The following is a 10879-nucleotide window of genomic DNA, read 5'->3' as shown; positions in this document are numbered from 1 at the left end:
CGAGGCCTAGCTTGGAATGTACCCTATAGCACAAAACTTTGAAGAGCAGAAGCAAAAATCCAAATGTTTGCTGCTCCCAGTGCTTAGTCATTCACCACTGATCTCATATTTTCTCTCTCTAGTTTTTATTTTTTTATACATGACTTAACTAATTTATAGGCTCGTTTCCAATGATGTGATGTAGAAAAGGAGTTGAGAGAGAATAAGGCAAAAGATGCACAACTCCTAGAGTGAAAACCGAGGTTCAGATGAACAAGAAAAAAGACATTCCTCTCTTCCCTTTTTCATTCCGTATTTTTTTTTTTGGTGGTGGGGGCGGGGGGCGGCACGGGGGAGTATGGTGTTAAGAAATAGGAAATATTGACTATTGGTTGATGCTAATAAGACTAGTTAAAAGTGTTATTAAAGAAGAAAGATCAATAAGGGCTCTGCCTGTGAGGAACAGAGATTAACATGTTAAAATCGGAGGAACAGGAAATGGTTAAGGAGAAAGCCCAGCTGTGAGTGTTTCTATACACAAAAGAAAGAAGGGGTGTGGTGAGTGCACACTCAATATCTCAAGGTCTGTGGCGCTGATGGGAAGGAAAAGCAGAACAGGGGAACTCACACAGATTGGGCATTTAAAAGTGTGTGTGTGTGTGTGTGTGTGTGTGTGTGTGTTATTTATGGGGGAGGACCACTACATGAAACTGCAGAGCAAGTAAATGCAACTGAAATTGGCTTTTCTGATGGGAGTGGGAGGCTGCAGGTGAGCCTTTTGGCATGCTGGAAATAATAGCACTATGTAGGCTTGATGGAAATAATTTAGTGAAAGCACATGATTGCTACATGCAATTAGAACTTGGAATAAAACATGATTGCTGTTTTCATGTTTGCATATGTAGAATTATATTATAATTAAATGGAATAGTAACAAGAGGTGTGTGTAAACTATCTTCCTGGCTTGTGTGAAAGATAGAAGTAAGCACAAGTGGACTTGGAATGGTGGGGGAAGCCCTGTTTGTGGGTTATTTGTTCCAAGAAATCCTAGAACCTTGCTAGGAAGCTAAAGCTGTTGGGGAGTTGGCCATTCAGGTAAGAAAACTGCCAGGATCCCAGCTCTGATTCATCCAAGGGCTAAGCTTTTACAGTTTAGAGAAAAACATGAGCTTCTATGACTAGGTTGAAAGAATTTTGAGAAAAGGATTATACTGTCAGTGCCAGACTATTCCTAGTCTAAAGCAGTTTTCCCCGTGAGAGCTCTGTCCCCGTTGGCATATAGATTTGATCAAGGAAACATGGCTCACCTACATCTCTACCAGCTCTAACGATATTCTGAAACTGTGTTTTTTTTTCCTTGCTGTCTTTATTTCTTTTGCTTAAAGCTAAAGAATAATTGGTAGACTATTCTTCATTAAATGTTAACTATTATTAACCTATATAACTTGGGTCTCAGGGTGTGAGAATGAGAATTTGACATCCACAATAGGTAAATTTTTAGCTAATGTTTGGTGTATGATGATATTATTAAACCAGACAAAGGACCAAGGACAGAAAACATGGTTTGGGGAACAGACATGTTGAGTCAGAAGTACCGATGAACATCCAAATTGCACTGTCCAGCTTCTCACTCTCTTCATTCATTCTAGGGTATTTCATTTACTCCTATGGCTTGATTTTAATACCCATATATGCTGGTTACTCCTAAATGTCTATCCCTAATTCATTCCTATGTCTGGAGCTCTAGAGATGAACATAAACAATCTCTTGGACACTGCATCTTGGTTGAGTGGAGGCAGAGAATCTCAAAAAAGGGGAGAAGAAAAATCCAGAGATATAACAGGAAAGGCAGGAGAGGATAGTATCAGGAAAGCTAAGAGAGAAGTTTCAAGAAGTAGGGAGAGAGTGACAGTGTAGGTGCTGCAAAGAAGTTAACATAATAAGACTAGGGGAAAAAAAAGAGGACTAAAATTTAAATGGATGAGATTTCAAAGTGATAAATGGAATCAAAGTGCAATATCCAATAGGTATATATCTAATCTTTTAAAAAGACTCAAGCCAGTGTGATTCTTCCCAAGAAGTTGGACCAGTCTATATTTACCTTTCACCAGCATTTCCTGTGACTGTCTATTTTGCTAGCTTCTGCTTTTTGGCTGCTGATTATAGCTCCTGTTGTTCTTCTCTTTGAGCCCCTAGTCATGGATCTCAGCTCCCCCTGGGAGTACCAGTAACACCCTTCCAACTTATCTCATAAAGACCTCTCTGAATCATACCTGGTTTCTACCTCCTTGAGCAGGAGAGAAAAGGGGTCCATCTACTGATAGGTGTTTGGGCAGCATGGTTAGTGGGGCTGGAGGAGGCAGTCAGGACAGACTAGTGTGGCAAGAAAAGGGATCCAAGAAAGTGCAGTCTTATAGCCCTGAAAAGCAGAGGGGCACATAAGGGACACAAAGGATAAAATGCACTCAATGTGCTGCTACCATGTGATGCTAGCCCAGTCAGAGAGGTTCACCAATCTCCTTGCCCTCCTCCCAAGATGAGTTTGGAGTGGAGGAGTGGAATCCAAGGAAAAGATTCCAAAACAGCAAATGGAACATGGATGTAAAATGACATACCAAGAATGACCTCAGAATTTATACATCTATCCGAACATCATTCCCAGCTCTAGGCGTCTCCTCCCTGTAAGGAGGATGCTGTTCCAGGGATGCACTTATTACTCTGAATGCCTTTGAGGCTTTTCCTCCCCTTCAAAGATGCCCTTTGTCTCATTCATTATTAGTTTTCTATTGTTGCAAGACAAATTACCACAAACTTAGTGACCTAAAAGCAAAACCCAGTTATTAGCTCGCCGTTTCGTAGGTCAGAAGTTCTTGTGGGCTTGGCTGAGTTTTTATCAGGAAGCTCTGGGGGAAGAATCGGCTCCAAGCTTATTCAGGCTGTTGGAGAATCTGGTTCATTGCTGGCTGCCAGCTGGGGGCCACGCTCACATTTTAGAGGCTGGACTCATTCCTTGTCATGTAGTCCTTTCATCTTCAAATGAGCAATGTCGTATCCAGTCATTCTTACTCTGGGAATCTCTCTGACCCTCTTCTGCCACCAGTCAGAGAATATTCTCTGCTTTCAAAGGAATCATGTAATTAGACTTTGTCCACTCAAGTGATCTTTATTTTAAGGTCAAACAATTAGTAACCTTAATTACATCTGCAAAATCCCTTTTGTCATGTAACATGACGTAATCACAGAAGTGACATCCCATCATATTCTCAGGGGAGAAAATTTTATAACAGTGAGGGTCTTTAGGGGTCATTCTTAAAATTCTGCCTACCACACTTTCACAACCTTCCTTCTTTTCAACGACACCAATAGTGCCAAATTTTTAAGAGCAGATCTGCTCTTTTTTGGACAACCTAGTCATTTAGAAGGATCGATTTTTTATCTAAAAAATGGATTCGAATATAAAGCAATATAAATGTTTTGCTTCATAATCCATAAACAAGATCTGAAAGTAATTTCAACATGGAAGTTTTCTTAGTTCATGTTTGATTATGCTACTGGAAAGGAAATGCTTTTTATGGGAACTGTTCTGTTGGAAAAAAAAAAAGAGAAATTTGAATAGAAGCATAGTGCATGAGCATACGAAGCCCCAAATTTCCTTCCCAGTTTTAGATAGACTAATCTCCTGGGTCCAGCATTTATTCACTAGCAATGGAATTTGTGTCTTCATTTCCCTTTCCCTCCCACCTGCAAGTGACACTGAGCCAGAGAAGTAAAATTCCTGGCTAGCTCAGCAATTCTGAAGAGGAGTAAAGCCTCCTGGGCACTGTCTGGAAAGACAGTGAGAGGTATGCTGTTGCATTTCTGTGGAGTTTGGACAGACCGTGCATCTATTGCAGGTGGGTGGTCTAAATGATCTGCAGACAATTTAACTCCTTGGGGTCTTGGATCCTGGAATGTGCCTAATATTTCAAAATCAACTCAGTTCTGGATGGTTTTCTGGAGGCAAAAACCTCGGAACTAAAAATGATCTCATTAAAACAAGGAGAGGCAGCTGAAGCCGAGGTCCCAGAAGGCACTGTTTTATCTCAGACTTCCTTTATTTGACTTTCTTCAGTCCAAAATAAAATAAATAAATTAATAAAGCCTGCATGTTTTAACTAGTATGTAACCAACAATCTTCCTAAGGCTCTCTGCTCCCTGCTCTCTAGCTTCGTAATGTTCTACAGAGACAGGGAGGGAAGGCAGTGGGCAAGAGAAAAGGGTGGACTCCACTGACCAAACCTATACAATAAAATAATTAAGACCAAATTAGGGGGGAAAAAACCAGACCTCAAGCTCAGTGTTACATAAATATGTCAGATTCTATGATAAAGAAGAGAAGCAGGCTATATTTCAGAGATGAAAACCATCTCAAAGAGTGAAGTGATGTAACCTCCATATTAATGGAAAAATTTCTTAAATTTGCAAGGTTAAGACTTGTAAGATGCATGTTAGGCAGTAGAAAGGAAAAAATAATGCCAGAATAAGATGATGAATGCTCCTTCAAGAAACTAGCTGGGTATAATAATCAGAATACTATTTTATGATATATATATGTATACACACACACACACACACACACACACACTCATTTTTCAGATTGTTCACTATTTGTGCCTGACTGAGACTCCCTTTCCACCATCAGACAACTTATATCAATTATCATTTTATATTTTAGCTCCATTGATGTGGTGGCCCTAAAATATTTTGTCTAAATCTTCGTGGATGAAAATTAATTAAATATTTAATAAAGTTAAAAATTAAACTTACTAAATCTATCCTCTTGGAATCTCTTTCCTTTTTTTTTCTAGCCCAGAATAAAAGTTTCCAAATGTAAGATGTGGACCTCTCTCTCGGTAATAGAAATTCAAGCAACTGAGTGGGTGAAAAATTTTATCTTGGGTGTCTTTGAAACATGAGAGTTAGAATTTAGTTTACCATATATTTAAAAGTTACTTTCAAAATTCTTTGTGACCTGAAGATTTCACTATCAACAAGAAATGAGACAAAATAACGGTATAATGTGAAGATTGAGAACATAAGCTTCCAAGTCAGACAGACCCACTTATAGATTCTAGCCCTGCCTCTTAATAGCTGTGTGTCCTTGGGCAAATTATTTAACCATTCTGAGCCTGTTTCCTCACCTATAAATTGAATATAATAATAATAAATACTAAATTTGATAATACATAAATCTAGAACACAGTAAATACTCAAATATTAACTATTATTATTATTTTCCCTGCTCTGAAGACTTCAAGCACAATTATTTAAGATTAGTTTTGAAAACTTGGTGATTTACCAAAAAACAAAATCCCATAAGAACTGGATTATTAGATGAAGTCTCTTTCCTATCAACCCCATTAACCTCAACTTGAACCTTTGCCTCAAGGGTTTAGAAGGAATTTCATCCTCTATTGCTCTTCCAAGTATTTCCTTCATCCACATCCATTTCTTTCTATAAACCACCCCATAGTTCATCAATGAAATCCTGACAGTCTTCTCTGTTTGTCTTGGCTGATTGATTTTCCTGAGTACCATTAGAGGCATTAGCCTTCACCTGTCCTGGTTGGGTTATTTGGTTTGTAATGTCCTGGAATGCTCTTACAATTACCCTTTTAGAAGAGGTTAAGTTAGAACCCAGGCCTTGCCTATAAATGATCCTGTTAGTTACAATGTCTTGCCTTGATAGAAAACCCTAGTAAATAGGAAATGACAAAATGGCACTAAATGCCTGTCTGTGGGCATAAAAATTCATTGCCTCAATTCAGGAAGCTGAAAGAAAAAGGACAACATTTTGTGTATGTTTTTACAGGTATAACATGTGTAGGTAATTATGTAGGATACTGGGATATTAGAGTACAGTTGTTTTGTTTTGTTTGATGGCATGTTTGTTTTCATATAAAAGTGTATTCTTGGATATTCTAGAGCAGGGATTGGCAAACTAGGAGCCATGGGCCAAAATGGCCCTCTGTCTGTTTTGAAAACAAGTGTTATTGAACGCAGTTAGCTGGTTTGTTTACTTACTGTCTGTGACTTTGTACCACAACAGCTGAGTTGGGTAGTTGAAACGGAGGTCTTGTGGCCCACAAAACCTAAGATGTTTGCTTTCTAGCCCCTTACCGAAGAAGCACGAGACTTTTGTATGTTTCATGTAAGATGAAACTTCTGCAAAGCCTCTGCTGGTTTGTCTGCAATATTTTGCTCAGCTGGTATGGACATGGCAGCCATGTACCATTTCCTGGGGCAGTCCTGTCCAGCGTTATTTCCTTATTGCCCTCATATGTATACATGAGGAAATTTATACTGATATGTAGTATGTTTCATTCTTTGGTTTAAAAAATTCAGCCCCCTTAGGCATGGATGTCAGAGTTGGCGAGGAACTAGGAAAAACAGAAATTGGCAGAGGCTACAATCATTACTGTGTTGAATCAATGTGATCATTATTAGTCCTGAGGCTTTCAAGGTATTTAGAAAATGTCTGATTATTATAATTTAGCTCTTCATGTTAGAACATAGATGAGGATTTTCATTTTCTTTAGCCAGAGAGAAAGCAAGGGAATTTGAATCAGCGAATGGTTCTCCAGCCTCCCTCCTCACTCTGCCTAAGGCTCTATAAAAACATGTTTACAAGAAGTATTCTTCAGGCAAACAAGATTCTTGACATAAATTGGGCCTAAAAAATGTTATTATCTTGTACAAGATAACTTGGTAAGAGGGTACTTTGAGAGTGCTTTACATTTGTTCCCCAGCAATTTTCAGTAATTGTGGAATTTATGGTGATAGGTAAAAGAAAGTCTGTTAAAGTAAACCAGATATCCAAAAAGAAATGGAAGCAATAGCAAGAGGAGTACAGTTGTGGAAAAAAAGATTAAACTCTAAAAAGTTTTTATTGTTCCATTGCTTCTAATACACAAAAACACACAAAATTCAAATATGGCATTAAAAAGGCAAGGCAGAAAAATTAAATCTTGAGTATGTAAAAGCAACCTGAAAATGTGTAAAGATGAAGTATTGCCAGGAAATTATTTTTTTAAATGCACGGCTAAGTACAAAGTTGTTTCAAGATGCCCCCAACCTAAAATGCCTGCCTCACTAACAAAATAATTAGTTTTCTTACATAAGTGCCCCCACCTACTCCGTCGAATTCCCTTTGTTGCATTCAGGAGATCAGATTGGAATTATTTCAGGAACTTGCAGGCCACAAAAATAGAAATTTCCAAAACTTTGAAATCAATATTTGATTAAGGGAGTTGGTTTGGGTGTGAAATTTTGGATTATGACCCTTATCCCCATCCAGAAAAAACATGAAATACTTGGCTCAGACTTAGGGAAGCAGTGCAGCTCAGTTTTAGTCAAGGATGTGGGAATTTGTGTTTTATGGAGCAAGTCGAATCAAAACCCAGGTATGTCATCCAGTGTAAAGAGGGAGGAAGACTCTAGATACAGGACCATTAGAGGACAAAAATGGAGACCAGAAATGAGAAGAGGTATGAAATGGCAGGTGGGATTTAGCAGAGATGTAGCTGGGGGCAGATGAAGGTTGGGAAATGTGCTGCTGACACTTCTGTTAAAATATCTGTAGCCACAGCTGGAATATCTTGGAGCTGTTTGTATTGTAGCAGTCAGGGGCCAGTTAGGAGTCAGAAACCACAATCACTTATTTTAACAGAAACAAAACAAAACAAAACAAACAAAAAAACCTTAATATGAAGAATTGACTAGATGTTGAAGAATGGAAAAGACAAAAATAGAACACAAGTTATTGAACAGGTGGCAACTGATGAAAACAGCTACTGCCTCTGGGTCTGGGGGACAAAAAGCAAGGGTTGGAGAAAGGGTCCTGTAGGGCTGAAAAATCAGACCTCTGAGAAGGATTTTGTGTGGTCTGCTCAGGCTGCCATGACAAAGTATCACAGATGGGTGACTTAACAGAAATTTATTTTCTCACAGTTCTGGAGGCCAGCATCTCAAGATCAAGGTGACAGCATGGTATGTTTCTGATGAGAACTCTTTTCCTGGCTTGCGGATAGTTACTTTCTCCCTGTGTGCTCACATGATCTTTCTTGGATGCCAACCAGTAGAGAGAAAAAGAGGGAGAGAGGGAGAGGGAGAGACAGAGAGACAGAGAGAGATAGAGAGACATATTAGGGTTAGAGCCCTACCCTTATGCTCTCATTTAAATTCAATTGCCTCCTAAAAGCCCAATCTTCAAATACAGTCATATTGGGGAGTTAGGGTATTAACATATGAATTTTGAATGGGCGCAATTCAGCTGGCCTGGTGCTGGTGTATCCGAAGTGGGGAGAGGTGAGGCTAGTCTGTAAGTGCCGAAAACCCTGCAGACTGGGATCAACTGCTGCTCTTGGAGAGAACTGTCAATACCAGGGTGAAGAAGCAGAGCTGAATGATGGGGACAGGGACAGCATCCTTCCTCTACAGGTCTTCTGGTCTCCCTCCAGGTCCCCCTGGCAACGTATCTCCATCCCCAACATCATAAAGCAGAGTGTGGAAGGGAGAAACTGCAACTGAGAGACAAGAGCTGAATAACTAACTCAATACTGCTGTGGGAAAGACTGCTGGTTGCTTATTTTTAACATATGTTCTTTCCTCATTCTTGATACTAGAATGCTAAATTTATTTGGAAGGCAAGACTCAGGTAAAGAATGTTTCTCAGCCTTCCTTGTAGCTAGGCATGGTCACATGACTTTATTTTAGCCTATAAATGCAAGTGAAATTATATGGGGCTGCCAAAAAGTTTTGTTTTGTTTTGTTTTGTTTTGTTTTTGTTTTTTGTTTTTTGTTTTTTTGCCATTGTTCTATCATGCTGCCCAGAATGTGGGTGTGATGGCTGGTGCTTTACCAGCCATATTGAACCATGAGGACAAGAACACTCTCTAGGACAGCAAAAGAGCTTGAATCTTGAGCAACTTAGTGAAATAACCATACCTGTCTTAGACTGCTAACATCTAGATTCCTTTTATGTGTACGAGACAGATTAACTTCTATCTTGCTTAAGCCTGTTAGGGCTTTTCTCATATATGCATCCCAAAGTAATCTTAAGAGAGAAGATACTAAGCTAGCTTGGACAGGTATATCCACATTGCTTAAAGGATGGTCACCCCATTTCAAACTATCTTCCCTTTGAATTTGGTTGACTTCATTATTAAAAGAATTACTGAAAATCCCTTATTTATATATTTAATTATATTAGAACTCTTTCTCGCTTAAAAGTGCAAATACTTTTGTGAGGATTAACGGAACATGAACCATCCATAGCTTAGAGTAGATTTGTTTAATCACATTGTTTTTTCGAACCCCTAGCCAAAATCCATTGCTCTAAAGATTTGGGTAACTTATGGAAATTGTCACTAATTCTTAAAAGAAATGTAGGAGAAAAGGTATTGTTATCTTTGTTTTACACATAAGGAAACTGAATTGGTGAGACCCACTGCAAGTTTGTCCCTTCAGCACTCCAGATGGGATGTAGGGAGCAAGCCCTTGAGTTGAGAGATTTTCAAACCTTCCTGGGGGTCTTGGTCTGTCCCTCCCAGCAGGGCTTTCATCCCTGGCTTGGAGGTGGGGATAGAGAGCAGTCGAAGGGAAGGCTGGGAAGGCTTCTCACAAGGCATCTCGATGCTCCTGATTCCTCTCTCTGGCCTCCTTCCTGCCCATGAAGGAATCTTCCTTCTGCGAGGCAAGAAACTGCTGTTAATCCCTATTCTGCATTATTTCCTACATGGCTATGCTCCACCTCGGGCTCTGGCTCACTCTCTCACTCAAGCCCTTTTAGACATCAAAACAAAACCACTTCTCTGTCATACTCTTGGCTCTCACACATCAAAAATGCTTTGGTTTTAGACCATTATGCCTGCCATGACCTTTTTAAAAATTACTTAGCAAGTCAGTGGAAGTCTTTGTCTCTGTGTCTACCTTACCTCGTCATGCAGCCAACATTGAATGTCCTGTGTCCAGTGTGTAGGGAGCCACAGGGCAATGGGGATAATTTTCAGAAAGGAAAACCTCTGTTTGAAATCTCCATGTATTATCCCATTACGTGAATAACAGAAACCAGCTTAAGCTAGGTTAGAGAGAAAAGTAAGGAATTTATTGGCAGAAATGCCTTTTGGTTCTCCTTGCTGACCTCCTTTCTCAACTCTTTTGCTGGTTCTTCTGATCTCCCTGGATAGAACCATTAGGGAGCCCCAGGGCTACTTCTCCTCTCTAAAAACGTTCCCTGGAGGATTTCTCTCAGACTCAGAGCCTTTCAAGTCCAACAATATGCAGATGACTCTCAAATTCATGTCTCCAGTTGGGTGCTCTGACTTCAGCTCCCTATTCATACAGCCAGCTATCTATTGATGCTATCCTTGTGGCCATATGAAAATACTCTCAAGGTTAGCATGGCCAAAACCAAAGTCCTGATTTTCCTAAATCCTCTCCTTCCCTGCCACTTCCACTGATAACTACTCAATCCCTCCAGTTATCAGGCCAAAACCTTATAGTGATTCATTCCCTCTCATTTATTCACACCCATATCGAAACTTTAGTAAATTCTGTGATCACTCCTGTAGGAATATATCCAGAAGCTGCTTACTTTTCTGTTACCCTGTTGGTCCAAATCACCATCATCTTCACCTGATTATTACCCCTGCTTTCCAACAGGCCTCTCTTCTTGCCCATGTAGAGCTTATTTGTATAATAGTCAGGATGAACATTCTAAAATGTGATATCTTTCATTTAACTACAGTGATCAAAGCTTTTTAATTGCTTCCAATCTTGCTCAGAGTAAAATCCAAAGTCTTTATCATCATTCACAAGTTTTCCATGGTCTGACCTCAGCTACTGCTCTGATCTCCTCTAG

The sequence above is a fragment of the Pteropus alecto genome, unplaced genomic scaffold, assembly GCF_000325575.1.
Source record: "Pteropus alecto unplaced genomic scaffold, ASM32557v1 scaffold86, whole genome shotgun sequence".
In the NCBI taxonomy this organism is placed as follows: domain Eukaryota; kingdom Metazoa; phylum Chordata; class Mammalia; order Chiroptera; family Pteropodidae; genus Pteropus; species Pteropus alecto.
This window is presented reverse-complemented; position numbering follows the sequence as displayed.